Consider the following 23,175-nt stretch of genomic DNA (forward strand, 5'->3'; position numbering starts at 1 on the left):
AAACACATTCCTGAGCCGTGATAGTCCTGGTGGTGATACGAAGGAGAAGGACGATTTGGAGATGAGTCAGCGGACCAATGTTTGACCTGAAGCATGTGAACGCCTGCATGGACCAGCTGGCAGTGATGGGAAACTGCATCGTGGCCGTCATAGACTTTCTGGACTAGATAGATAGATAGATAGATACTTTATTCATCCAGCGCAGGGAAATTCACATTTATAGTTTACAGGTTCGGGGCGTCGCTGCTGTCATGCACTTTCCGGACAAATTTTCAACATGTTACCTAGTGTTTACTCTGCTTGTGTATAGTAATGCTAATTGTGATTCACCCTGGAAGGGGGATTAGCACTTGTGAGGTCCTTTCTCAAGGTTTCTCTTTTTCCTCACGCTGAGGTTTTGAGTTGTTCCTCGCCCGCATGTTGGTTTAAGATCAGGTAATTGTGTAATTGTAATCCTGTGCAGTCCTTTGAGACATTTTGTGATTAAGGCTATAAAAATAAATGTGACTTGAAATGTGTCATTCCACCCAGTTTGTTTACTGCAGATTTTCATTAAGTTTGCGGCTGTGTTCCAGACCATACTGTATCCCCACTGTCCTTGGACATACTGGACAAGTGGCCCATCACATTTCACATGCAACCATTCAGTCACAAATCAGCTTAGCATTTATTTTTGATGATTCTTAGCCTGACTGTCTTAAAGTGGGAGTTTTGTGTTTATCATTGTCCATTTAAGAACTCGCCTTAAACATTTTTTCATCTGTTAGCTTTTTGACAACAGTAGATTGTGTTTTTTATGTATAACACAGTTTGGTTCACCGATCTTTAAACCCCCATGGGTTGTCGGGGCACCACTTCCTGTTTATACAGTGGGACCTCGCTACTTCGCGGTTGTACGTTCGCGGGTTCAGAGCTTCGCGGGTCTAAAAAATAATAATAATAACATAAAATAATGTTTTTTTTTGGTTGTTGTTGTTTTTTTATTTTATTTTTATTTTTTAGGCATTTTTGTAGGGCGTCGCTACTTAGCGGATTTTCACATTCCGTGGGTGGTTTTGGTCCCCATTAACCGGGTCTAAAAAATAATAATTTAAAAAAAAAAAAAAAAAATATATATATATATATATATATATATATATATACCAGCTCAGTAGCCTAGATGGTAGGGCGCCCGCTTTGAGACTGGGAGGTCGCTGGTTCGCGCCTCGGCCGAGTCATACCTAAGACTTATAACATTAGTAAAATGGCGGCGCCCTCTGTTGGCTGCCGGCTCGCTACAACGCGTCAGGTGTATCGACATTTCGTTCTGTGTACATTGTTACAAAGAATGACAATACAAAGGAAATTATTATATATATATATATATATATATATATATATATATATATAATTTTTTAAGCATTTTTGAAGGGCGTCGCTACTTCGCGGATTTTCACTTTTCGCAGGTGGTTTTGGTCCCCATTAACTGCGATAACCGAGGGATTACTGTATACTGGAGTTGTTTTTATATTTGAGATGCGATTGACATAAAATTCACTAAAAGGAAAAAAACAAAAACATTTTTGAATTTAGGGAACAGTTTTGCTAGTGATTGATATAAATTGCTATGAGAAAACAATTTTCGCCAAGCACCGTGCTGCCACTCACTTCAGTCTTATTATATTCACAAGATCTTTCACTTGTTTACGGATCCAAAACTACACTTAAAAAGGTCCTAAAATGAAATACTCAAATTATTTAAAGAGTCAGTGTGTTGGGGTCTGACACATTTACTACAGCCACAGGGCCCCAACTGGGGTTTAAACTGGGCACAAGTGAGTCCAATCACCACACACCTGTGCTCAATTATCCTGTACCCTTTAAAAACACAATATTTTGAACTTCACACAATTTTTTCATGCTTCAGTTCTTCTAACATTGTCATCCTGCTTATCATTTTCACTTCCACTTCAGGTTTGTTTCTGGTTTCTTTTTTTACTTTGCTCCATGTATTTTCCAGTACCAGTTTTGGTCTGTGTTTCTGGTTTGGGCATTTTACCTGTTTTGGTAAACCCATGTTTGTGTGCTACTTTGTACTCTAGATAACAATATTATTCAAATAGTATTAATACAGAGATCCCTTGATTTTCGTGATTAATGGGAACCAGAACCACACACGCAAGGTGAAAATCCGCAAAGTTGCGTTGCACCATCATAAAAGCCTCCAAAAGGTTAAACCTCAAGATGACGCCAATAACGAATAAAAGTTCATGACTCACTGTCACAAAATAACATTTATATACTTTCAAATAATAACACACAACACATAATTGCAGTTGAATAATTGGTTTTATTTTCATTATACAACGGTAAAACGAAATTGGAGGGCTTCTCCTTTCAGTGTAAGAAAGCAATTTAGAGAGCGACTGGCTAGCTGCGCGTTAGCATCGGGTATCGGCAAATTCAGCCACATCTTCGAAATGATTAAAAAAAAAAAACATCCCAAAGCCGTTTTCTACTTTGTAGCATCTGGTTATATGTTTTATGGCTCATGTACCTGGCATTGGAAAGGAAGAAGTAGCTCAGGAGGTAGAGCGCTCGTCTTTGGATCGAGGGATCCCAGTTCGAATCCCGGCTCGTCCGTGTTACATGTCGAAGTGTCCTTGGGTAAGACACTAAACACCAAATACCCCCAATAAGCAGGTTAGCGCCCTACATGGCTGCAAGGCCGCTATTGGGAAATGTGAAGCACATTGTAAAGCGCTTTGGGAAGTCATTGACTTGAAAAGCGCTATATAAATGCAGATCATTTCATTTCATTTCGAGAATCCGCAGCGGTGGCTTAGCAGTGTTTTTAGTCTAGCCGCTAGCATTGGACTGGACCTGCAGCCAGGCAAGAACTTTTCCTATACTTTTTGGGATGTTAAGATGGGGTGCCAGTCCACTGTTTGATTGACACCATACATCAGCCTACCACAGCCACAGACACAGACTGCCAAACCCACCTAAACAGAGCTCCCTCCCTAATCGGTTCAATATTTATCAATGACAAAATGAATTCAAAATTCGCGAAAGAGTGAACAAGCAATAATTTAAGCGCGAAGTCGCGACAGATCTCTGTAGTGCGTTAAACTACTCGTTACTGAGAAAAGTAGTTCCTTTGTAACGCGTTAGTCCCTAAACTGAGCATCACGTTATTATATACTGTGCTGTTTTTTTAAGCTTCTCCACAACCAGCCTACCCGTCATGCTATTGGTGGACTTAACCTCTCTCTGCATCGTCAGCACCGCAGACGCCATCACAGAACGACGCAAGACTTTGTCAAACTTAACTTTGTCAAAGCCTTTTCTTCAAATAGGGTCATGAGTCGCAAATGCTCGGATTGTGCGTCTCATGTCTAATGTGAACTTTGTGTGCCCGAAGGCTCCCCTTCACAGGTTTTTACACATCAGTCCTGTAATGACTCCCCCACCTTCTCTTGCCAGCCCCAACTTCCCCTGTTCACGCATGCCTCCTCCATCCCAGCGGCGGTAACAGTCGGGCGCTCTCTGCCCTGTATGATCATTTCCTCTCTCCAACATCATCCCCTGCTGTATGTCTCACTCTGCCTGCTTGTGGGGTGTGGGCGGTTGGGGGGGTGGTGTTGGTCGGTCGCCTCACTGCTTTCCCTGCATCATTGCTATCTGGTGGCTTCGATAATGACAACAGAAGAGCAGAGCAGAGGAACTGGGCGGTGGTGGGGGGTAGGATAGATTGAAGCTGCTTGCACAGTGCCTGCCAATGACTGCATTAGGCAATTGCTGCAAAGGGGCTGAAGGGCTGACTGTAATATATTTTTTAGCCAGTACCCTTAATTATCTATTATCAAATTAACAATTAACCAGTCCAATAATGTATTATTCATGTTCATCCCTTTTGTATTAGAATACGTTTTTCAACAGTATTTATTGATGATTTTTTATTGTCTTCCATTGTAGAAGAAATCTAAATCAAACATATTTCAGATGTGAGAACTAAATTTACGATCACCCTTGGCCATGAGGCAAGAGAATTCCGTGCCCCACTCTGCATCTGCAGACATTCGGCATTGTACGTAACGTACTAATTGGATTAATAGTATTTATAGTAAAGTGGTACGTCTACTTACAAAATTAGTTTGTTCAGGGAGTAGCATCGTAATCTGAAAACTTCAAAAAAAGAAACACATTTTGAATATACATGCTCCAATCCGTTCCAAGTCTCGCAAAAGTACAGTATATTTCTTATTAAATCATAAAAGAGCATGGGAACATGAAACAAATACATGATAGAATTAGATTACCGCACAGTAAACAAAAAACAAGAGGCACATAATTGAAAAAAATAAAACAATGAAAGAAATAATAAAAATATTCATTTACCTTTTTGCCTCGCCTTTCTTTAAAGAAACGATCCAATGACATCTGATTTTGTTGGTTTTTGACAATTTGTCGAAAATGCGTGATTATATTGAAGGATAGCCTGACTAGTCAAGACATTTTCTGGGTGTTTCCTTGTCGTCTCTGAACCTTGGAACAAAGAGCCCACTGGGATACAAGCAGACCATTCATTTACGTTCTGGAAACTGTGAGTGGCTACTGCAAGCGCGTACTGTAATGTAGCCTGTGGACTGTGCCCTCGAGAAGGAAGACTGAAAAAGAATGGATTGCTGCCAACTTTGCCTAGACTCGAAAAGTGATTAAGGGATTGTATCCTGAAACGCCTTTGTAAGTAGAGGAAATTCTTTCCAGTCCAGGTGCTTTGTAACTTGAAACTTTCGTACGTAGAGACAGTCGGAAGTAGAGGTACCACTGTATCATGTGAAAATTCACCGATTGCGAATTTAAATGAGAACTTTCATTGTTTTTTTTGTTTTTTTTTTATAAAGTGTACATGATTTTTCACCTGCCCTGGGATTGGCTGACAACCAGTTCAGGGTGTCCCCTGCCCACTGCCCGAAGGTAGCTGGGATGGGCTCCAGCACCCCCCGCGATCCTACTGAGGATAAGCGGAGCAGATAATGGATGGATGGATTATTTCTCTTGTGTGATGATGAGATGTGTTTTATGTGGCCCATAGTAATATTGATTACATGATTCGATATATATGAAAAGTGTTTAGCTTGTCAAGGGGACGGAACCAAGATAAGGTTTGGCATTCACATATGTATTAACAAATTCAGGATTTAAAATAATTTTTAAATGTAGGTATGAAAGGCAAATGTAAAATACAATAATAATAACTGAAAGATTACTCCATAAAAATATTTTTACGTGAGTTTGTGGGCGGATACAGATACACATTATACAAATATAGGAAAGTTTTTACCCAGACGTTGATGCTCTCTGAGCCCCGAGCGCCCACGAAGTATTCACTCTGTGCTGCTTAACCTCTGCAACCCCCTGCTGACTCCGCCCCCACGGATCATCCGCTGCAATATGCACAATCTGGCATGGTTTTATGCATTTTTGCGAAGCAGAAATGTTTCAGTATTAGTTTTTTAACAAATGCAATTCATTTTGTGGGAAAGAATGTAAAATAATTGCAGCTTTTGCATTTTTAATCGTCTGATTTCCTGCAATCTTCCCAGTCTCGGTGCTTTTGAGTCTGTTAATTTCTGGACTACAAAGTATCGCTTTTTATGCTACTTTTTAAACACTGTGGCTTTAAATACTGTGCAGCTTATTCTTTGGTTTTGCATACCTGCCGAGTACTACGGTTTTGCCGTAATGAGTACCGTTTTCTTGAACCCAAAACGGTGTTACGGTTGTATCACAAAAACTACGGGTTTCCCCTTAAAAAAAAAGTAAAAAATAAAATCGTAAAAACATTCCACCGCAAGATGGAGACGAAGTACCATTTCAAACAAAAGTCTATTGGCGCTGCCAGAATCAACTCCTTGCCCCGAAGAATTCTCGCGCCGGCGTGATGAGGGGGCCCTATCATGGATGCAGTGCCGGAGCTAAGGCTAAGCGGCTAGCGGCATTATAAGTATTCTCTACCGTCTGTAATCATGGTAAATGTGAACTCTGTACCAAATAAGACTGATGAACTGGCTGTGCTGGTGAAAAACAAAGCGCACAGGAAGCGCAGTTTGCTGTGTTTTACGGAAACGTGGCTCACGTCTAGCATCCCGGACGCTCACGTGGAGCTACCTGGAGCAACCGGTAGCTACCGGAGTTAACCTCCTCTCCAAATCCCGCAGCCGGGAATCGGAGAGGAGGTAGACCCGCTAACACGAGGTGGTCACAAAGATTTAAAAAAATCTATAATACATATATATATATATATAATGTTTTGTTTCTTATTGTATCAAATATTGAAAAGAAAAAAAAACTGAGTGTTTTCTACGACTTTTTTATATAAATACATTATTTAGGTTTAAAGAACTTTCTTTCGATTCACACCCATTTTTTTCTCTAAAAAGAGTAAGAGAATGACTGAACAGCTGCTTTTCAACTTTCAGTCACCAGTTTTATTTTGCTTTCTCTTTGAATTCTTCGCATGTTGAAGTTGATATTTTCCAAACAAAACACACATATAAAAACATTTACATATTTTAACTGTTCTTACTCCCGTTTTAGGATTTTTGTCTCCTAGACTCGGCCTTACTTTTTGGGTTTTTCAATTGTCATGTGCCAATGATCCAGCCGAAAAGGAAAATGCCTCCCAAAAATAATTTTGCGTCCCAACGCGGGTGATGCTCTAATGATGCAAAGCCATTCTACGTTTTATGGCTGTTTAACCTGTGGCTTAGAATCCAGTGCAGCTTGTACAAAGACAAAATTGAGTTTACTTCTTAAATGTAGGCATGTGGCTTTTAATCAGCTGCACTCTGTAGTCTGGATTTGATGGTAGTTGTTTCCAAAATGTTTGCACAAGCGCAGAATCACTGCTTATCTAATTTTCAGTTTGTATTTTGATACGGCAGAAGGAGGACAAGGGAAGTAGATAAAAGATGACAAGAAGTCAGGGTGTTGCCTTCTTGTCACAGCACTGCTGAAGATATTTTTTGGGCTTTCTTTTTGGGGAATTGTCTTGCTAGTTAATGTTTCTGCAGGCTGTGAACTCACCCGTGTGATTTTAGTGAAGCAACATTAGTCAGCTAAAGAATAAACAAAACGAGATGAGATTAATTAGGTCCACTGTGGTTTCACCCCTTGTTGTTTGAGAGTTTCTCATATTGTTTATTTATAGGTGAAGATCAGACATACTTGGTCGAGGTGGGCAATACTTGAAACTTTCATTTTGCTCCAAGTAAATTCAAGGTAATATTGATCAGTACTGATCCAATACAATCTTTTCTTGGTTGGAAATGTCATGATCTTTGAACTATTGAACTCCTCCCTCCTTCAGATTACAATTGAAAAAAATCTTACTATTTTCTTGCACATCATAATGGATTACTTTACATGATAGTTTGCCTACTCAAACCATACATTTTCCATTGTGAAAGATTTTGGAAAAAGTGCCAGGGAGCCACTCAGGGGTCCAACATGCGGCTCCATAGCAAATTGAGTCGAGAAATCCAACAATGTTGGCGATAGAAAGCATCTTCCTATGTTCAGCCAATTAGAATGCAGAACACAATGCAAATCTGCAAAGTAACAAAACCGCAATAAGTAGACCGCGATACAGCATTGGATTACTGTATTACCGACAGGCCTATCACGGTACCAGCCTATCACAGTCGTTAGTAGAAAAAGAAAAAAAAAAAATTAGTTTTACTCCTCCTTTAAGGGTAGGGTGTTGTTTGTAAACTTCCATCCATCAATTCTTTATCTGAATTGCTTATTCTCAGTATGGCCGGGGGGATGCTGGAACCCATCCCGGCTATCTTTAGGCAGTGGGTAGGGGACACGCTGAACTGGTTGCCAGCCAGTCGCAGGGCACACCGAGGCAGACAACTCACTTGCTTATTCAAAGCAAGGGATAATTTGGAACAGCCAATTAACCTTACATGCATATGTTTTTGGAATATGGGAGGAAACCGGGGTGACTGGAGGAAACCCATGCACGCACAGGGAGAACATTCAAACTCCTCACTGGAAGGCTGGTAGCTGGATTTGAACCCATGACCCCAGAACTGTGCTGCGGATGGGATTACACTCAGCTGCCAAGCCGCCCTGTTTGTCAATATCTTGTTTCATAAAGTAATTCTCATCAGAAAAACTACTGTTAGGTGGCCTTCGCTCAAACAGCATCAAAAGCATTTTCAGGACTTGATCCAGATTTGCTTTTGCACAGTGTGGTTTCTCGCATAAGAGGGTCTAAAATATGACCTTTCCATTCACAACTTTTAGCACACGTTAAGGTTAATACAATACAGTGGAACCTAGGTTTTCGAACGCCTCTCAGTTCGAACAAATCGGTTCTCAACCAAAAATTTCGAGAAACTTTTGCTTCGCTTTTCGTTCAAAAAATCGGAGTTTGAACGCCGGTACGCTAGGGGCGACGCTGAGCGGCGTACGAGTGTAGATTGCCCCCACCCCTCGTGAAGAACAGTTGTCACGGCAACGCGCACTCCTTTTCTGTTTTCGTTTTTCAAAAGCGGTGAAGGGAGTGTTTTAACCCCTAATTATGCCTCGGAAGAAGCAAAGTTGCTACAGGTGAAAAAAGAGGAGTAGTGCGTACAACTATTGCATTTAAGAAAGAAATAATAGCAAAATATGAAGAAGGTGTGCGAGTTTCCCTTCTTTTAGGAATACAGCATGGCTTCTGCTGACCGGTAAGAAATCCTATTCATAATTCTTTTCTTTATCCTTTAACCGCTCACCACTTGTTGTAGAGACCCGGGTGCTAAATGACGTGTAAACGACCTGATTTTTTTATTTTTACACGTTCATGTTAGCCTAATCTTTCGTACGGAAGATTACGCTAACGCGAATGTACGATTAGCCTGGGTTAGCTTTACGTTTAATATTCAAGATAAACATTCAGGGTGTTGGAACGGATTAAAACAATTTTACATTACTTTTAATGGGAAAAAACGGCTTTGGTGATCGTACAAATCGATTTTCGTACAAAGAAATGGAACGGATTATGGTCGAGAACCGAGGTTCCACTGTATATTACTTTTGCCTCTCAAAGTGAAAAGGAAAACACTGTAGGGAAATAATGTGCAATTGATTTCCATACTGTCATTCATTCAAGCAAGCTCCATAACTGCATGGGTAATAACGAGGATGGACGAAAGAACAGTTTGATAAACATCAGGTGTGTCTTCTTAAGTCACATCTGTTTTGTAGCAATTTTAGCACATCAGCAACAGCGCTCTGTTAGCAATTGATTTTCTCTCCTATGCTGCTTCTTCCTCTGGGGCCACGAGCTGTTTTCTTTATTTTCACATCAGAGCTATTTCCGGTAAGGATTAAAATGTTTAAATGCCATTTACTGAATGCAAAATGCATACTGTTTTCCCAATTATATTATTATCCAACAAAGAATATAGCAGTACAGTTATCCCTCCGTTTTCGTGGTCAATTGGTACCACAATCCTCTGTAAAATGCAAAAATCCACGAAGTAGCGCTGCAGCTTCGATGACATCCTTAGCGACTGAAAGTGTATGACGGTAACAAAATAACCACCATAGATCTACAAATAAAAACTCACAGAACACAGACTTGCAGTTGAATGAATGTTTTTTATTGTAATTATACAAAAGTACAACAAAATTGGGGGGCTTTTCCTTGCAAGAGTGCGATTTAAAGAGCACCTGACTAGCTGCACGTTAGCATCCGGTAACCTTGTAGTGAGCCAGGTCTCCGTGAAGATAAAATACAACCGTCCCGAATGTAGCGGGTTCCCGCGACTTGTAGCTCCAGGTCATCCGTTTCATGGATAATAGATCCTCGTGTTGGCAAGATACAGGCTTAGAATGGATGGCTTGTGAGAGTTCTTACGTAACCTAGCCGCCGTAGGCCAAACCTGCAGGCCCGATATTGCTATCTCTCTCTGATAACAATCCAAGGAGCAACCGCTGACTGCTCATCATCATTTCTTTGCACTCATCAGACTTTCCTCAGAGTCCGATTTAATTGAATTTCGACATTGTAGTCTGTAGTCTGTACAGCCCTTTAAGACTTCTTGTGATTTAGGATATACAAATAAACATGACTCTACTTGTGTGCCCGCCCTGCTGTTTGACTGACAGCATAGTGATCCCAGCCCATCTGGCCTAAGAGAGAAGAATTTCCTTCTATCAGTGCTCAAAAAATAGATTTTGTGACTAATAATTGTTTTTAAATGACTGTCATGACGGTCTCTGGTCTGTGCAAGGACTATACAAATAAACATGACTCGACTTGACTTCTGTGAAAGCTGCCAAGTCAGCAAAACCAAAAATGCCAATTCAGCTTTTTTTTTTCTGGGCCGTTTTCAAATCTGGGGTTACCTACTTGACTACCTGTAAGAGATGGTGTTGATATTCAATGTCGTTCTGGCCTCAGAGAGTGGATTGTCTAGCTGAGAAAAATGCTGAATCACCAAAACTAAAAGTGCCGAATCAGCTTTTTAGGGGGGCATATTTTACATACGTTAACCTACCCAACTACCTGTGAAAGATAGTGGTCCTTTCTAAACCCAGCCCTTTTTCTAAGGTAGACCAACACACAGACAAACAAATACTTAGAGCCCAATCGAAAACATTATCCCTCCCTCGCTTTGCTTGTGGGTGATTTTAAAAGAAATAATTGGAGAAGTTGATGCTGCGACAGATTCTAAATCGATGGCTTTAATCTGAGTTTACTTGTGTTTCAACAACACCAACTAAATCTTCTTGAAAGGACAGAAACTTTGTCCAACTCATTGGCTCTAAACTCTCAATGATGAACCTATTTTCATGTTTTATACCTGAGTTACTAGACTAAACTGTTTATAAAACCTGGAAATATTACGTATAAGTAAGAAACTGGTTCCTTTGCAGAAGTCATAATTTCGTGATGTAAACGCCTTCATGCGCGTTGGTGTTACGATTTGGGAAAGTCATTACAGATTCCACGTAAGTAATGAGAAATGTCAAGCTAGGAAAAACATCAGTTATTCAGCATCTGAGTGGATCAGAGGAGATATTTTGAGAGATATTTTGTAGAATTTTGAAAGCTTTTTTTCTGAAAATGCTGCAGTGACTGCAAACATTGATACTGAGCCCACAGTTGAATTAAAAGTTGACCACTTGGTTGACCAGCGAGAGCAAACAGAGGTTCAGTGTCTGGTACAAAGATACAAGGTAGTGAAGACGCAGACCTGGGATCAACCCTTCAACCCTTTATCGTTTATATCCATTGAGTTCATTTTAACGGTCCCCTGTATGTTTCTTTTAAAATGCCCTAATATACATGATTAAACAGAAAGCAATTTTAGCAATTTTTATTATTAAGTGTTAAATGCCTCAGATACAGGAATTGGCTTTTTGCTGTGTATTTTGCATGAGTAATTAGAGGATTCCATCTCTAACAGATGTTATATTACTTATTGTGTGTTGACATTCAACGTGGTAAAGGATGAATGAGTGGAGCGTTTGACTCATAAACAGATGGGTGGACTTTTTCAATATTTTGTGAATGAATTGAAGGGATTGGTATTTCCACATATTATCAGAAAGTTATGTCTTATTAGATTCCTATTCCTAAAGTTCTGTGCACTTTCACATGGCATCACAGCAAAACATACCCATACTTTTGTTGTTAAATTGTCACGGGTCTCATGGAGCCGATCCCAGCTGACTAGGGATTGGGGTTGATCACTAGTCAATCAATAGAGATAACAGACTCACATTTGTGGCGCCCGGGTAATGTACAAAGCTTAATAATTGAATGTTAACCTTTTCAGAACATGTATGCAGCTAGAGAAATTCTTAGAAGGCAACTTATATTACCATATTTACCATTTTTTTCAGGACTATAAAGCAGACCTAAAAACCCTAAATTGGCCAGAAATTTGAAAGTGCGCGTTAAAGTCCGGTGTATCTTATATACTGGAAAATACAGTGGCTAAATTAGAAAATACATAGTTACTATTTAGTGATGCTGCATACTGTAACTGTTCTTTCTCTGAGAAATTTGAAAGTGCGCGTTAAAATCTGGTGTACTTATATGCTGGAATATACAGTGGCTAAATTAGAAAATACATAGTTACTATTTAGTGATGCTGCATACTGTAACTGTTCTTTCTCTGAGAATCAAAGAGTGGTCTAAGAGTGGGTTCTTATGGTTAACATAATGATTGTTTGTTGCTAAAAGAAAACAAAAGACAAACGCAGAACGTGGACACCAACTTTTAAACGCCAATTGCAAATCCTCTTTTTTGTAGCTTTGGACAATAATTGTCCGTACGTCTGGAACATATTGTGATTAGTTGAATGAAGATTTTTGTTTATGGCAACTTCAGTAAAAATTACTTTTGGTTGAATTGTTTTTAAACAATACTGCATTCGGTAACTGAGTTGCCTCTAAGACACATATAGAGTAGTCTTCGAGTTCCCTCTTGTGATTAACATATTTCTTGCTAAATTAATTATTTATTTTTATATGCAAAATTGGCTCTTACCATAGTCTTAATTCTGTGTGCATCATAGTCCAGTGCGTCTTTTTGTTTAATTTCATATCACAAAATACTTTTTTTTAAGAGTCTGCCTTATAATCCAGTTTGCCTTAAAGTGCGAAAATTACAATACTTTCAGTACAACAGAATGACAAAAAAGACTGGAAAATGTGGACTTTTACCAGGTATGTGAATGTGGAATCATTGAATAACCTGCAAGTTTCAGATAAGTGGGACGTTGTAACTGGTCCGTGCAGCCATTCGAGATGTTTTGTGATTAAGGGCTATGCAAATAAATGTGACTTGACTGACAATGAATGGTTGTGTTAATAAACACCTTTCACATTGCAATCGTTGGTAAGGTGCCTGACATGTTGGGCCCCATCCCCCACGACTTTCAACCCCTGTCACAGGATCTCATTACTGCCAATTAGCTCATCTCTCACAGCCCTAATGGGCCCTGTCAAACAAACACATGCATGCGCACGCTGCTATTTTACAATTAGGGGAAATGGCAAACTAAATTTAGTGACGCATCTTTGAGACTGGGACCAAAACCAGCACCGTGATACTACAAAATGGATCTAAATTATACTTGAGATCTGTGTAATAAAGATACAGAACGGATTATGCTTTGAGATTTTTTTCAAAAGTAAGCAATTTGGTTTTAGTTTCGTTTTCCTCTCCTGTAATCAATAAAACTAGTCAATGCATGTTATGCAGATCTCAGTTTTTCTAATTATCTAAGGGCCCGGTCACACAGCCTTTTGCGTCTGTATCGCGGGTAAAATTTTGCGTTTTTTTTTTTTTTTTTTTGCCCGTGGTTGCCCGCGGTAGAAAATGCGCGAAATTGGCCAACCCGCTGTTCATCCGTGGTATGCCCGCGAAACAGACGCCGGCGGCTGTTCCGCTTCCTCATCGCGTCAGTTCCACGTCCTTTCCGCGTGTGGACCACGGGTATAAAAGCTGCCGAGCCGGGCTGTAGAAATCATAACCGCTCAAGACACAGTCCCGTGAAGTAAAGATTTCAAGCTATGGCACCGAAGAAGAAGCCAATATGTTATTATTGTAATAGTTTTTCATTTTTATTTTATTATCTTGTTATGAAATGAAAAGAAATGTCAAGAAATAAAAATGGATTAAGACGAGGTCACTACGGTGACGGGGATCCATGTTCACCCTTTGACGTCTCGAGCACAACTGACGTGCGCTCGGCAAATCGCGCTGTATATACGCGGAGAAAGGCGTTTGACCGTCACACGCATTAAACACGCTAATTCACGTGATAACACCACGATACAGGCGCAGAACAAACGTGCTATGACCGTGCTCCACCCGCAATTAACCGCTAAAATTTCGCGTCCTACCCGCGTGTAACCACGCCCTGGCCGTGGCCGTAGCACGTCGTTCCGCGTCTGTACCGCGTCATTACCTCGTGTGTACCAGGTGTGCCTCCCGCGGTTACCCGTGGTCTAAAGTTTTGAGCAGCGCAAAACTTTTTCGTGCGGCCAACCGCGTGTGAACTTCACGGCTGTATCTCGTCTGTATCACGATCTCAAAGCGTCCAACAGCGTCTGCTTCACGGGCAGAAATTTCTGGTTGTGATTCAGCCTCGAAACGCCCGTGAAAGGCTGTGTGACCGGGCCCTAAGAAAGAGAGGCAACTATTTTTAGGAAGGTAGTAACAAGTCAGCATTGAAGCATACAATTTGCTAAAAAATCACATAGAATGAAATTTTCAGGCAACAGAGGAAGTAGATGTAGTCTTGAAAGGAGCATATGAGATGGACAATGTCGGTTCCACAATTAAACATTGGAAAACTATACCCGTAGTTAAACTGTGATGGAAGGGAATAATCAACATTTACGATTTGTGTTCATGTCCAGATGCAAAGCTGCACAATGTGAGTGTGACCTTCACACTTTGATAACTGGCCAATAAAATAGAAATGGGCGGATGAACAATTCGCTGGTTGTTGTTGTGCGTTACAATTACAACATTTTTGATGGAAGACACTCAAATATATGGTTATAGTATATTGGCCACTGCTAAATTCCCCCTCTTCCTTTTCGCTCCGTAAAGTTTATCACGGCGGCACGGTGAGAAGTTTATAGTTTGACTGGTTAGCGCCTCACAGTTCAGTCGATTGGCGAGTCGTATGAATGAATGCAATGCCATTGTGAATACTTGTCTATGTCTGTGTTGCCTGTTTGTAGTTGTCAGGTTGGCCGATGCCCAAAGTCAGCTTAAATTGACTCTAGCGCCTCGTGACCATTTGGATAATGAATGTATGGATGGTTATCATTACAAATCTTAATTCTATTCAGCTCAACAGCTTTTGAATTGTTGGATATTGTATTCATTTTTGTGCCCAAAAAGTAGATGGTATGAAGGTGTAATGTCTGCAGCTTGTCTATTTGATGGAGTCCTTAGTTTAAAGCATACACCGTGATGCAATATTTAGCTGTGTATTGACGACCACTCCTGCCATATGTAAAAATACGTGTGTATGTATATATATATATATATATATATATATATATATATATATATACACATATACATATATACATATATACATATATATATATATATATATATATATATATATATATATATATATATATATATATATATGTCAGCAAATACTCACAAATATATGCCATATAGATACATCAACAGGAAAAGAAAATCATGAATACCCTGGATATATGCTAGAAATTCAATTTATTCATTATTTTTATATATTTTGTCATTTATTTGGTACATATTTTTATATATTTCGTCATTTTATTAATTCAATACTAATTTTATAAACTCATGTATTTTTTTGTGTATTTCATCATGTATTTTGTCACAAAAAAATATTAATTAAATGAGTCGTGGCGTCACCTTGGCTGAGCTTTTCATTTATAGCCTGTTCGTTTAGATAGATAGATAGATAGATAGATACTTTATTCATCCCCGCAGGGTTTATCACTGTTTACCATGTGAGGGCAAAGCTCAAGCAACTCATTTAATTAACATTTTGTATAGACAAAATACACAGCAAAATACAAAACAATAAACAGTAACATAAATAAAGGATAAAGTAAATGACAAAATGCACAAATAAATACATACATTTAAATGTGACATATATTTAGGTATGACCTCATTTATTTATTTTTTAATTTATTGTAGGTATTTATTTATTTATTCACACATATATTTCTGCATATGGCTGGATCGTAACTCCATAGTTATGCAGCACACAAATGGAAAGAGAAATACAGTAAAATCAATACAGTCCTGTCAAATTACTCTTTAGAAACTTAAGAGAAAATCTCTTTGGCTTGTTCTCTGAATAAGATAAGAGGTACGACTGCCAGAGTAGATGTAAAATCCACTGCTCCACCCCTGGTAGAAAAAATAAATAAATCAGGGTCAGGATTTTTTGTTGCTTTAATCTGTGTGTTTAATTTCCTGTCAGAGAAATCCGATGGATTAGTACTGACATGTTGGTTTGACTGTCTTTCATACTATATTAGGGTAAATTTTGCAAAAATTAATAAGCCTTCCAAAAATTGCTATTATTCATATGTTGCTTCAAAACATCAGAACAAAGCATATACAATTTCAAAAGCATATACATATATATTATCGCAACAGGAAGCTCTTCTGTATCTTCCTTTGGGACCTCTACTGCCCTTTCTTCCTGTTCTCCTCATGCACATGCTGTTGTTCCAATGCATCCAGTTGAACTCAACCTGCAACACACAAGTCTGAATTGGAACCAGCCCATGGCTGTGACCGTCAAATTCTTCAAATGAAAACTTCCCAAGATATAAAAGCACTCAGGGCACAAACAATGCAGCATCATATGGAAGTGGGTCACTGTTCTGGTTTTGGCAGATATTAGATTATGCTCAGTGATAATCATGGATGCATGGAGACTAAGCAATGTCATGAGGGAACATTTACACTGTTGACTTGAGTAGTTGTTCATTTGCATATAAATTGCCTTGGCATCATGTGCTAAACATTGTGTTAAGTACCTGCAAGATTCCCACGACCGTTGCCACTCTTTGATCTTCGCAAGGATGCACCTGATTCTCGCTCATAATCGGTCACGATCTTGTTATTCCGATCAGCCACCATGCAGTAGCCAGCGCGTGTCCGATTGTACGAGGTGGACAAGCGACAGCTGCTTACCTTCCCTCCATGAGAAGAGAGGAAAGAGGCAGGGGGGATAATCAGATGTAACGAGAAATTCAACATTGTTGACATTTCGAGTAGCTCGGAAGATGATGAAATGCCTGGCGTTTATCTAGTTAGAAATGGGTCTGTAAGTCGATTTCAATTAATTTAGTTGAAATTGTCATTATATTACAGTTTTAGTTCGCAAAAAGCGAGTTTGTCAGGTGAATTCCAACGTTCAACATTCTTTTTATTATCATAGATCAATTGACTGTTCCTAATCATGTGACAACATCCAGGCAACCGAAGTCGTCCCAGCTATACTGGTTCGGTTGGAAACCTGTCTGTTTACCCTAATATTACTATGACTGATATTGGAAATATGGCGATCAAACCTCTAGTTTGGCTGTTTAACGCCTTCTGATTGGACTGCAACAAGAGTTAGTGCTGTGAATATTTTTCATATTCTTTAACTCTTTTTACTTTCGCACTTACTGTCTTTTTTTTTTTCTCTCCATGCCACTTTGTGACAACCCTAGGCTAAAATGTCGAGGAAATCTCGTCAACATGCAGCGACACACGATCAGAAGCAGACACCAGTGTTGTGCCTAGTTCTGACTGCCCTACAGAATCTGACTCCCCTCCAATTGAAAGTGCACTTGGTTTGGTATGCTTCTCAGCACTGCGCTTTTGATAGAACAAGTGTCGCGATTGTAGTCTTTATAATGAATCCATTTAAATAAGTACTTAGAAATAAACTGTCAAGTTACCAAAACACACATTCCTATTTCATTAGATCATCCGACCAAATTAGTGGAGACCCGTGATAACATCAAACAGAGTCTGTTGGACCCAATCAGTATTGCCAGCTGTCTACCTTTCATATGCGCGATGTCACACGAAAACGGTCAATAGATAACTTTGCCCTCATAGTGACGCAAGACCACAGTGCCCCTTTTTGTATAGTTCTGATTAGAGAGTGACGTCTAAAGCTAGTTTTGGATTAATCTCCGGAGATACAAGACTCATCTGGATTATGCATCAACATGAACACACAACCACCAACCATCAAAGCCTGCGTGTGTACACTAGCCACAGTATTGTGTAGTTTCACATCAATACGCATTTTTTCACCCTTTTTTTTTTTACCTTTAATCCTTTCTTGCAGTGTTTTAGTCTGATGAGGCTTTTTTGCTTTTTAGAAGTTTAGATAATTAATGCAAGTTGTGTTGCAAAATCCTTTAATACTGCAATTAACTGGTGAAGGAACCCTCCAGCCCCAAACTTTGTTCTTCTTGCTACGAGGCAGCAACCCACATTCTGGCAGCGTTTCTCTAAATATTCACTGTGTGAAGCAAAGCTGATTTTTAGGGCACACAAAATCAAAGCTGGCCCCGTTTCACTCTGACGGAATCCCAACTTTCACCAGCAGTTCTATTTAACGGCTTGAAGTGCTTGTCCCGTGTTTTTCTCTCAGACGTATTGGAGTTTAACTTGTTATTCGTGCCTATGTTTTCCATTGGTTTTAACTTGACATGTACACTGCAGAACATAACAACAAACTAAAAGTTTCCTTGCTCATTTTAAGGATTTTGGGGGGGGGGGGGGGGGTTTCCCTATATTTTGACTAAAGTTAAACGGCAGTTTGTGCTATATAGATTGTGGTCTGACTGAGTCCATAATGCAGATTTTTGAGCAATCAGAATGAATGGTTTACATGAATAAGTGATAAATAAACATCCGTGTATATGTGACATTTGCAAGTGCACCAACTACAATCGCGAAGCGGGAGCAACATCATCAAGCAAACAGATGTCGTTTCTGCATTGAAATTTTGACGATAAATAAAGGAAACTTAACTAACGTCACCACCAAATTAAATTAAGTAGTGCGCTTTTTTAATTCTCAATCCAAAAGTGTGCTTCATTGCTGTGTCTTGTGTGCTTACAATCTGTGCTTGTATGTCACTGCCAAGAAGCATAGATTAACTCTATATATGGATGGATATAACTGTGGCATTTTTTTGTACAATTAGAAAATAAAATCAAAATGTCCCAGACAAATATACCAGTACACATAAGGCTTTTTACCGATCGTGTCAGAGTTTGGGTTGATCATTCTTCTCCAGGCAAAGTGCACGGCCATTATTGAAACGTGTATGCATGAACATAATGAACTGACTAACCCAACCATTTTAATTGGACTAATAGTCGGACTAAGAACTTAATCAGATTAATGGCCTTACATAACCGAAATACCAAATTCAATACTGATTTCAATCGTACTATTGCCTGCATGTCAAAATATCCACTGTTTCATCATACTAATAATTGCATTGGAAAATACAGTATTTGTCTTCATAATAATCTGCACAAATATACTGTCTACCTATGCAATTGTAGAAAAATATCACTGTGTCACTACAGCCAGGAAACCCCTTTAATTCGTACCATGCTACGTTTTACCGTAGCTAATGCATCTCATTGCAATGGAATATGGAACAAATAAAATAGGCTAAAAATAAGACAGTTTTTTGAGTTGTTAAAAAGAATGACAGCATGCAGGCTCCATATGTTACACTCAAGACAACTGCATGGCAACAAATGAACAGGGGCATTGTTATAGAGGAACGTGCAATCACGGGCGCTGCTCTTGTTTATGACTCTCATCAGCATCCCTTAAAAGGTTTATGTTCCTTTTCTTCACTCTCCTTTTACGATTCCAATGTTGTTCTTGTTCACCGATAACTGAATTTCCTTGTGTGGAGCAAAGTTTAGCCATGTGTTGTTTGCATGTAAGATTAAATACACTACTAGCACGTTGTTAATTTAGTGAGTCTAGGTGCTTTTCCATCTACTCTCTTTCCTCCCTTTACTCCATTTACTCTTCTCACCTCAGTCTCGCTCCCGTAAAAATGTGTCTGTCCAATACCACAAGTCGATTTTTTTGATCAAACCGTGTCTAGCTGTTTTTGTAGCTGTCAAGCTAGGTTGGGTAGTGCTTTTTTCCCCCCTCTGTTCCGGCAGTAAACTAACAATCCGGACAGTACTGTCGCACTTGCGAAAAGGCAAAACATTAAGGGGGGAAAAGACGGAATGGGGCTAAAAGCAAAAAAGAAGGAAAAAAAGGAGGCAAAAAAAAGTCTCAAGGGGTCTGGGAGCATCAAATACTCTGTTTTAAAGCAAAGTTTTCCTCTGGCGGATTTCTTAATAAATAGAGATGATGCCAAAAACAAAAGCACAATATCATGCAGAGTTGCAAAAAAATAAGCTAACGTAAAAGCCTGGACTTTGGACAGGTGCAGGTATTTCTCTCTCTTATTCCCTGCCCTCAGCTCTTTTGCACATTCAAATTAGTGCCCCTTTTGACTTTTGGCCTTTACTGCTAATTGTTTATGCAATCTTGTTGACACGGTTCGAATTAAAGAAGTTGCAACTCCTCAGACATGTTTGGCAGATTCTGTTTAAATACATCCTCATTATTGGCATCTAATTGCTGCACCTAACATGAGTTAGGCGGTTGTATGCATCATCAGTTTCAAGCTTTTGTGAGTTTGGGTCATCAGATGTCAGCCTTTGGGTTGAGTTTTCCTCCACAAGGTTTCATTTTGAAACTGCATCAGTATGCATGTAACAAGTATTCTGCATTTTGGAGGGCAGAGTCATAAATGAGCGCTCACACTCAAGTGTTACTTGAGTTATTGCAATGGCCCGTCATTTTATAGAGTTAAGTGCCACTAAAGAGCATCTTCAACCACTGCTTTAACCTTTGCCTTGCAAATTACCCGTTCAACCACTTAAAGTCATTCTTAAATGATGACCAAGTTAGGACTTAACTATTTCTCATTGCTGTAGAACCTGACTTGAAAAGTAAATTTCTAATTGAAAAAGATTTTTCTTAGATAATGGGGGATTTTTGAATCAGTATCACTTAGGGTAAACCATTAGGCAAAGAGGGCGTAAAGTTATTTTCTACCAAGATTAAAGAAAAAGGACTTCAAATGATTAAAACACCTCCTGAAGCTCTACATTGTTTATTGTTCAAAATTATTTTTACTCCAAAAATACACAAAAATAGTCAATAAATCCCAATTAAAATCGGCAAACTTGTTTTCCAACTGTCATTAACATAATTGTAAGCAAGCGTAAACATCTGATCGTTTTAACGCAATATCATTTGTATGACAATAAATTTAGGTAGCTTTTTAAATAGCCAGCCACAAAGACTGCTTTTGCTCAGGATAGACTGCATGTTGCCAAGAGTGTGACAAAGCTGGTCGATTTATGCTACAATAAACTGATTTCTTAGTATCGACTTGGCTCAGTACTGCTATAGCAACACTATTTTGATGCATCAAGCTTGTAGCAAAGCCCTTGAAATGAACTCAAATATGTTCCTCTTCCCTCAAGACGAACCTTTTGTCATCGGAGATTGGGACGACGTTCAATTCTTTACGCTGCCATGCTGATTTCTTGGAAATGCATGCGTTTTGACTTCTAAATTAGTAAGCCATTTGTGGGAGGCCAGGGGCATTTTCTTGAGCTTATTTTGGTTCTTTGATAACAATACGGCAAGTTTGGCTCTTGCCAGGCCCTAACAAAAGAATCATTGGTTGAGGGTGTCAGTAATGTCCAAGCTCAAAAGGACTTTACAGACATCCACCACACCACATCATAGATATGCACCATGCATCATAGCTTTGTGGCAGTCTCATTTATATCCTCTAGCCAGGACACATCCTAGGCTGGTGATGTACAGCATGTGATAAGCATATCAAATATGTTGTGTATGTAGTAGGGTTGTAGTAGGATTCAGAGACAGGCACGGACGGTACATTCATAGAGTGTTTACTTGACTTCTTCTTCGGTAGTTCTCAAGCACAAGTACAAGGCTGCGCATTAGTATACAGCGACACCGCAGGAAGGGGAGTGTATTACACGACACCACATATTTAAAATTATCGAGAAAAATTGTTCAAACCTCACATTGTTTATTTGCTGCCGAATGGCTCTTGTTCAAACTGAGAAGTCAAGTCATATTTATTTGTGAAGCCCTTAATCACAAAACACTCAAAGGGCTGCACAGACAGCATCTTTTCTTATTCTCTACTTTTTATTTGACTTCCACTATTTTTGCTTGTAAGTTACTTTTCCATCTTCCTTTAAAAAAATCAAAAAGGGTGACTTACGTCAATCTTCTAGATCTGAGGAGAATATGTTTAGAGAGTGGGGGGGTTATTGTGAGTTTTCACAGAAAATGACTACGATGTATGTTTTAGCATAGACTTTCTTGACCCCAGGTTTTTTTTTTTCATTGATTCCCTAATTAAGGACAAACTTCTCTGTCTTTGACAATCAAACAGATAAATGGAAATTAGACCTGTATATACTAAATGACACGTGTTAAATACTTAATTAAGACCATAAATGACTAAAATGTTTAAGAGGGTATAATGAAGAACTCAAGCTATCATGGCTTTGTATGCAGTGACATATTTCAATATTGCAGCATAACCCATAGAAACTATTTTTTTTTCCCAAAAAGCTTTTGTTTTTAATTTTCTAATAATTTTGTGTGATTTGACCATAGAGCCATCTCATTTCATGTGTTTCAAATGTTAAGGAATGCCGATAAAGGAGGTGTTGTCCAGAAAACAGATGCACACATTTCTAACTGAATAATAAAAATTAACTGGGAAGTAATTTTTGAGAATGCACCAAACCGCTATTGGTTTTGAAATAACGCTGGTTTCTTTATAACCAATGAGAGAATGAGACAAAAAAAAATAAAAAATAAAAGAAGAAAAAACACATTTGTGTAAAATACACATTGTCCCAATGTGGGATGAAACCACATCTCTAAAAAGAAAAGGTCCAAACCACTATTCTTTTTTTGAGCCAATGCACTAACCACAACTCCCTCCCTGAATTGCCCTAATGTCATGTCCTTAATAAATAATAAATGGCATCCTTTTGATTTACAAGTATTGTTTAGTGATCAATATTGACTCCAAATACAATTTAGTTCAGGGACTTGCTAGGTAGTCTTTGTAGAACAACACGCTTAAGTTTAATGACTGCTTATCAATTAATGAAAGATCTGTCTCTTAGCTAAACAGCAAGTTCTGCATGGCGGAAATTTACCACTTTTGAAAATGTCTTTGTCTAACACAGGGGTTGAAAACCTATGGCTTATGAACAGTATATAGCTCTTAAGTATATCTGGCTCGGGTATGAAATAAAATTTGCGGAATTATTTTCTACTTTGTTACATGTGAAGCACTTGCAAAAGCTGGGACAAAACAAAATACTCTATTTTAAAGCAAATGTTGAGGTTTCCTCTGGCAGATTTCTCAATAAATAAAGATGATGCCAAAAACAAAAGCACAATAACAAGCAGAGTTGCAAAATATAAGCTAACGTAAAAGACAAAATATATATAGAGGAAGATCAGCTGA

The 23,175-nt window shown here is 38.9% G+C and overlaps 1 protein-coding gene and 1 long non-coding RNA gene across 4 annotated transcripts in view; one reads left to right on the forward strand and one right to left on the reverse strand.

Moving 5' to 3' along the window:
• The window catches only part of brsk2a (BR serine/threonine kinase 2a), a 297,291-nt gene that overhangs the window by 113,016 nt on the left and 161,100 nt on the right, over positions 1-23,175 (forward strand). The window lies entirely within an intron of this gene.
• Positions 16,114-21,293, reverse strand: LOC148363268 (uncharacterized). Its single transcript, XR_015850833.1, has 3 exons — positions 21,134-21,293; positions 16,577-16,738; positions 16,114-16,288 (listed from the first exon to the last, which is right to left on the reverse strand). It is a non-coding gene; the product is annotated as an uncharacterized LOC148363268 (long non-coding RNA).

The sequence above is a fragment of the Urocampus carinirostris genome, chromosome 7 (genome assembly GCF_059441175.1).
Source record: "Urocampus carinirostris isolate Australia breed hairy pipefish chromosome 7, RoL_Ucar_1.0, whole genome shotgun sequence".
Taxonomy (NCBI): Eukaryota; Metazoa; Chordata; class Actinopteri; order Syngnathiformes; family Syngnathidae; genus Urocampus; species Urocampus carinirostris.